The sequence below is a fragment of the Arachis ipaensis genome, chromosome B01 (genome assembly GCF_000816755.2).
Source record: "Arachis ipaensis cultivar K30076 chromosome B01, Araip1.1, whole genome shotgun sequence".
NCBI classification, from domain to species: domain Eukaryota; kingdom Viridiplantae; phylum Streptophyta; class Magnoliopsida; order Fabales; family Fabaceae; genus Arachis; species Arachis ipaensis.
The window spans coordinates 15,183,442-15,190,196 of record NC_029785.2 but is presented as its reverse complement, the minus strand read 5'-3'; the positions used below and the strand labels follow the sequence as shown (position 1 = coordinate 15,190,196).

At 35.6% G+C, this 6,755-nt stretch overlaps 1 long non-coding RNA gene across 2 annotated transcripts; it reads left to right on the top strand.

Moving 5' to 3' along the window:
• LOC110266866 lies at positions 1,267-3,101 on the top strand. Of its 2 annotated transcripts, XR_002354258.1 has the most exons (4): positions 1,267-1,381; positions 1,770-1,908; positions 1,995-2,423; positions 2,557-3,101. It is a non-coding gene; the product is annotated as an uncharacterized LOC110266866 (long non-coding RNA). The 2 variants fall into 2 exon arrangements; XR_002354247.1 differs by having other exon boundaries at positions 1,770-2,423.

Below are 6,755 nucleotides of genomic sequence, written 5' to 3'. Positions count from 1 at the left end.
GTGCTAGGTGCTAGTTTCAAATCACTGGTTTTAAAATAGTGAAGAGATACAATTCACTTACAAAAAATCACTCGCGATCAAATTAGACCAGATTCAAAATAGTAACAAAATATATCGATTTTTACTTTTTAAATTGATTCAAATTAAATTATTAATACTTTTTTATAATTTTGAAAAATTATATTTTTATACCTATAAAATATAATTTTTATACCTATAAATACATATATCTCGTTTACAATATAAACGGTAAAAGAGATATATTGAGTACATTAACTCCCACATATTACGGGTGCACCCTTTTTATTTGTCTAAAATTTGTACTCGTTTACAGTGTAAATGAGATATAATGTATAAACGAGATATATTCATAATTAATTTGTTTACACTATAAATGAAATAAATAATAGAATACAAAAATATAAATTGTGTCCAAATTACCTATATCGATAAATAAAATATTTAAAATATTTATTTTAAAAAAATCTCATTTTTGATTTATTTCTTAGGTTTTTAGGATTTCTTCTTCTCCTTCTTTCTATACAAAGAAAAAGCTAATATACTATATGAGAAAAACATGAAAAAGCTATAAGAGAAAGAGAGATTAGAAAGAAAATCTAACATTTACTTCTTTAGTTTTTATCTTGGTGATTAGGTAATTCTGGTACGGAGTTGGTTTAACGTGATAGGAATCTTTTGTTTAAAACTTCATGGAGCTTTCTTCAGTGATGAAAGTATAATTTAGCCCTTCAGAAGGACCAAATAACAAATTGAATTTACTTTAAAAGGAGGGACCGATTCACAAATAGCCTTTTGTGGTAAGAAAGTTTATACACAATGGGTACAACCCGAGGGAATTTATGGAACACTTTCAACATTATCTTGAGTTTATAACTAATGCTTTTTCTCAGTATTTCACAAAATGAGAAATACAAGAACAAAAAAAAGTTGTTTAATCTACCTACTCCATTACAGTTGTTCATATAGATTAGTCACAACTTTACTTTTTCTTTTAATTTAAATTATTGTTAATAGAAAATTTTAATTATCATACACACTTCATTGTTCTTAGGACTATCTGGACTAGATAATGGGTTTCATGCTGTCTGCTCAAGCCTTTTTTCTACGATAAAAGGAAGCCCGTGAAAATCAAATAAAAAAAACCAACAACCAACTATTTCGGCCCAAGTCCACAACGCAAAGTGGAATAGACTACACAAGAGAGAGAATCTATATACACTTGCCCCCCTTTTTGACTATCTGTCTTTATCCACAATCTTCATCACCTAAAGAGTCTACTTCAATGCTTTGCCTCCCACCAAAAAGTCTTTTAGACTCTCCTTGATGCCATTTTGTAACTGCACCACCTACGATTGATCAGGTAATCCATGCTGCTTTACTCACTTAATATCTCATAATCGTTGTGCTCTTCTCGTCTCCATGTCCATTTCATAGAGAATTGAAAAAACAAAACCCCATATGACATATAATGGCTCATTCTTAGTTTTTTTTAATCAACAATAGTCATTTTTAGTTGTATGTTTGTTTGTATTCTTTCTTTTTTTACACTTTCAGTAAACCTTAATTGCAGTGTTTTAGAAATGAAATGGGATCTCTCCCTCATTTTTTTTATGCTTTTAGTAAATCCAAATTGCACTATTTGAAAAAATAAAACGGGAGTTTTCCTTCCTTATTTTTCTTACGCTTTCAGTAGATCTTGAATTCCATTCTCATGCTGATTTGTATTACGTGCACATGTCTTCCTCTAGCGGTAAGCAACCAGCAACAAGTGTTCAAAGTCACCACCAATAAGATCATCTGTGTTTTTTAAAGCCAGTAATCAAGTTAAGCTCCTTCAAACTGGCAAGCCATAACCCCAAACCGTAATTCCCCTCCAAAACTGCTTTGGTATGACCTGCTAAGCTACTTCACAACAAAATTAGTTTTTCCTACAATGCTCAATGTCTTAACCATAGTTGTATGTTGTTGAACAGTCCCTTTTGATCACTCTAGATGCGCTACCGAACTGGAACCCCTAGATTAACCTAGTAGTCCCTGATGGAAGGAGTATCCATATTTAGTACTACTGGATACTACAGGAAGATGGCAACATCGCATTGACGTGAGGTTTGTCATAGTTCTACCGAATGTAACAAATCATTCAAGACTCCATTCTCTTTTTTAATCACAAAGGCAACTCCGATTTCCAAATCTGTATCTTTAATTTTGGTAGTCTCGAAAATACCTACCAGCCCCACCAGTTCGAAGGACAACCCTCTGAAACTAGAGGTAAGTTCAAGGGTAGCAAATGTATCATCAATCCTTCATCTGAGAGGGCTAAAGCTATTGTCGTAAAATTCAACACCAAATGCCTCTTCTTTGTAATGGATCTAACTAGCTCCATATTGTGCTCACACTTGTTGGTAAGTCAAACTAACCACAACTTCTTTTTTTAATACTAATTTTACATTGTATGCCTACACTAATTTATACTCATATATGTGCTTTTTGCTTTACTATCTATCTGTTACTAATTTGTTCTTGTGCTGCAATCAGCCAAACATGCCGCACCTGAGTCATTTCACATGTCAAAAGCACTCAATCCAACTTGCACATGGCCACATTGAGGTTACAACACGCTACACCAGATACAGTTGTAGAAGAGACAGTAGCTTTGGGGTAATTTCTGGAGTGTGGGCAGATTTTGCTCGCTTGTGCAACTTCAAGCTCGGATGTGTTGGAGTGTTCGAGGTTGTCATCCTCAGACCGGTGACAATCCATATGGTCCAAACCTTCTTGGCAGTTGGAAGCTAATGAATATATACATCCTTTTCGTACTTTATAAGACTCTCAATATGTAGGTTACACTATTATTTAACTTCGACATTGCTGCTGATACACTACATTAAGTATTTTAGAAAACTATCTCACTAGTTACAGGCGGTTTGTTTCCTCTTGTTTATGGCCATTACAGCCTAAATTACTAAGAAAATATGATTTATAAAACTTACCAGCCTAGTGTGGTCCATCTTCTGTTCTCTTCTTCTATGATTACACTAGTTATTGTACCAAATAAGTTACGTAATACAAGTCCTACACATTAGATATATGTGATTATACTTTATTAATCTTTTGCACCATTTCTTTAACAAAATTGCAACTACCTAAGTTATTATTATCTGTCTACATTATTGGTGCGAAATTAGAATACCACAACTGAACCGACAAGTGCACCGAGTCGTACTAAGTAATACCTCAGGTGAGTGAGGTTCGATCCCACGAGGATTGATGGATCAAGAAACAATGATTGAGTGATTTACTTAGTCAAACAAGCAGAAAATGATATTTTGAGAGTTTAATTGCATTAAATAGTAAATTCAGAGAATTGGAAGGCAAACAGTAAACTTGGTGTGAAAACTATGAGAGAAAACAGTTAAGGTTTCAGAGTTATTTATTTTTTGGAATTCTATTTCTTACCAACTATTTTAATCATACAAGATTTAATTCATGGCAAACTATATTTGACTAAATCCTATTTCTTAGTAATTTATTCTCCTCTAACCTAGTTAATCGCCAATTCCTTGGTCACTTAATTTTGATTAGAGGTTTAAGTCCAGTTCTAGTTTATTAACCACAAAAATCCTAATTACGCAAATATAAGAGGATTATATGTCACGTATCCCGTTAAGTCCAGATAATTAGTGTTTAGGAGGAATTGTTTTTGAGCTGTTGTTCAAGTAAATTACTTTTCCAAGATTTAACAAGAACTCAAATAGAACAAAGGTTATTCTTTCGATATACCCAAATCCCTAAGATGAAGAAGGAAAACAAATCCTTGAAATTGGAACAAATACATTAATCAAAATAGAATGGCAATAGTATTAATCCATAGAATAAACAGAGCTCCTAAACTTAATAGGGGAGGTTTAGTTGCTCATGGAGAAAGTAAACCCTAGTAGAGAAAAAGTGTCCGATTCTGAAAAGTGCGGAAGAAGAAAAGAATAAATCCTAGGCTAAGATCTCTTCTCCTTTTTTATCTAATCCTAATTAATGTAAAATATATTTTCTAAAACAAAATAATATATATTCTTATTGTAAACAAAATAAAGTTTTAATCAAAATCCTTAGAAGATCACGTTGCTGGACTCTTTGAGATGTGGGGACCACCAAAGAATCTGAAGCTGGCACCAAACTTGGGCCGGGCCAAGTTTGGTGCCACCCTACCTGCGAGAGTTACATGTCAATGATTGATCCTAGCACCAAACTTGGAATTCCCAAGTTTGGTGCCACCATGCCAGCATGAATGGAAGCCTTCCTTGATGATTATGGCACCAAACTTGGAGGTTGTCAAGTTTGGCGCCACCTTCTTGTGTTGTCCAGGTTCTGTTTCTTCCTTCTAAACTCTGTCAAATTCGTTTGAATGCTACCTGAAATAAACCAAATTGCACACAACTCAAAATAGCATTCATAGTGGCTTAAAATTCTTAAATCTTGATTAAACTTAACAAATTCAAATGCAAATTCAGTAGAAAAAGATAAGAAAGATGCTCACGCATCACAACACCAAACTTGAATTATTGCTTGTCCTCAAGCAACCGAAAATAATATAAGCTTAAGATGTGAATTTGCATGAGTTGAGTGTTCAATTAAGCTCCTATTTGTCTCAAAGTGGGGTTAACAATACTGAAACACCGAATAGTTTCGGCGTATCACTATCCTTTGAATCTTAGGAGTGTTAATGTCATTCGGAATTAGAATCCGGATAACATTATAAATTATCTTGCCTTTTTACTTCGGATTAATCCTTGAACACAGCATTTTTCTTTTCTTTTCTCTGGTGCTTTGCACCTTAAGCCTAGCTGTGACTTTAAATGCTTTGTCTCAAGCTTTACTTGACACAAAAATACCACAAGCACTTAACTGGGGAAATCTTTGAGTTCTAATTTCTCTTTTAGTTGCTCCCAGACAGTAGTGCTCAAAGCCTTTGGCATACTCTGTATTTGCACTTGGTCTCGACTCTTAGTGCTCTGTCTCAAGGATTACTTGACACATTCACACCACAAGCATATGGCAAGGAAAATAACTCTTTGAGCTTTAAATCATACTTGACCTTCCTAGTTGATGCTCAGAGCCTTGGACCTTGCCTTTTATTTTCTTTTTCTTTTTGCTGTTTCTTTTGCTTCAAGGATCAATTTCTTGTTTAATTAAAAGAATTCATAATAGTTATCTAAATTTCTGTTCCTCATGCATCAACATCCTTTGATCCAAATTCAAATATGCATTGTTCATATCATGCATTCAAAGTCATAGATAATACCACTACATTTAAGTAAATAAGACTACTCTTAAATATAAACTTAATTCCTCATGTAATACATCACTTCTTTTCTTTTTCTTTTTAGATTCAAGCTCCGTGAGCGATACATGAGACATCTTCTCAAATTAAAAATAAACAACTGAATTAAACTAAAATCTTGAGATTGAAAATACTAAAGATCATGCAACAAAATAAGCACAGCAACAGAAAACAGGAATTTAATATAACAGTAACGGAAGGAAATAGGAAGTGAAAAAGGAACTAAACTACCTCAGTCCTCCAGGTGAGGTTCTCTCTCTTTAGGTTGCGGTCCATATAGTCCTCTCAAGTGTCCAAAGTCATGCCTTAGCTGAAAAAGCTCATGGCGCTGAATATCTTGCTCCGCCGCCAACTGATGGAGAAGAGTGCTCTAACTGTCCTGTACTGCCCTCATCTGATCGAGGGAGGAAGTAAGCTGCTCCTAGGGGTGGCAGCAGGCCTAAACCCGCCGGCTTGGCCCGCGTAACCCGCCAAAAAAGGTGGGCTGGGCTAAAAAATTGGGACCGCCAAATAGCAAAAGCCCGCCTAACCCGCACTGCGGGTTTTGGCGGGACGGGGCGGGCTTCCCCCCGGGCTTAGTATTTTTTTTGGCAAGGGGTATTTTTACAATTTTTTTTGCCAAAATCCAACTTCCCCCAACCCAACTTACAAGAGAATGAAGATGAAAATTAAGTGTTTTAGATTATGTTTATTTTGTTTTAGAGACAATATTATAATTATGTTTTGGATTATGTTTATTTTGCTTTGGAAACAATATTTATAATTATGTTTTGGATGAAAACTTGGTTTATAATTATGTTTATTAGATATTTATAATTACAAAGACTCCCTAGCTGCTCCCAGCGGCTATACTGTGTCATCCTCATCTGCTCAAGAGAGGATGTGAGCTGCTGCCAGTACTCCTGAGGCGGAAAATAGTATCCTTGAGGTGATGGAGGCTGGTCTTACTGAGGCTCTTCTTCGGCTTGCTCTCCTATGTGAATCCTTTGGTATTCCCTAACATATTCCATAGTCTTTTTGGTGATAGGCCTTTCAACTAGAACAGGAAAATCATTTTCCACATTCACCCTAGCGGTTTCACAGAGGCGGTAGATGAGATGTGGGAAGCCCAGCCTAGCATGTGAAGAGGAGTTAGAGGCAATGCTATAAATTTACTGTGCAATGATGCCATCTACCTCCACCTCTTCTCTCATCATAATGCAGTGAATCATAATAGCTCGGTCTATAGTACATTCGGACCGGTTGCTAGTAGGCACGATAGGCCTCCGGATGAAGGTCACTGCTCTTAAGTTGGTACGGTCTCCCTTTCGAACCTATTCTCTACTGGGCCCCCGGAATGCATATCTCAGCGAACACTTGGTCTAATTGCTGATCTCGATTCACCCTTTTGCTGTAGCAC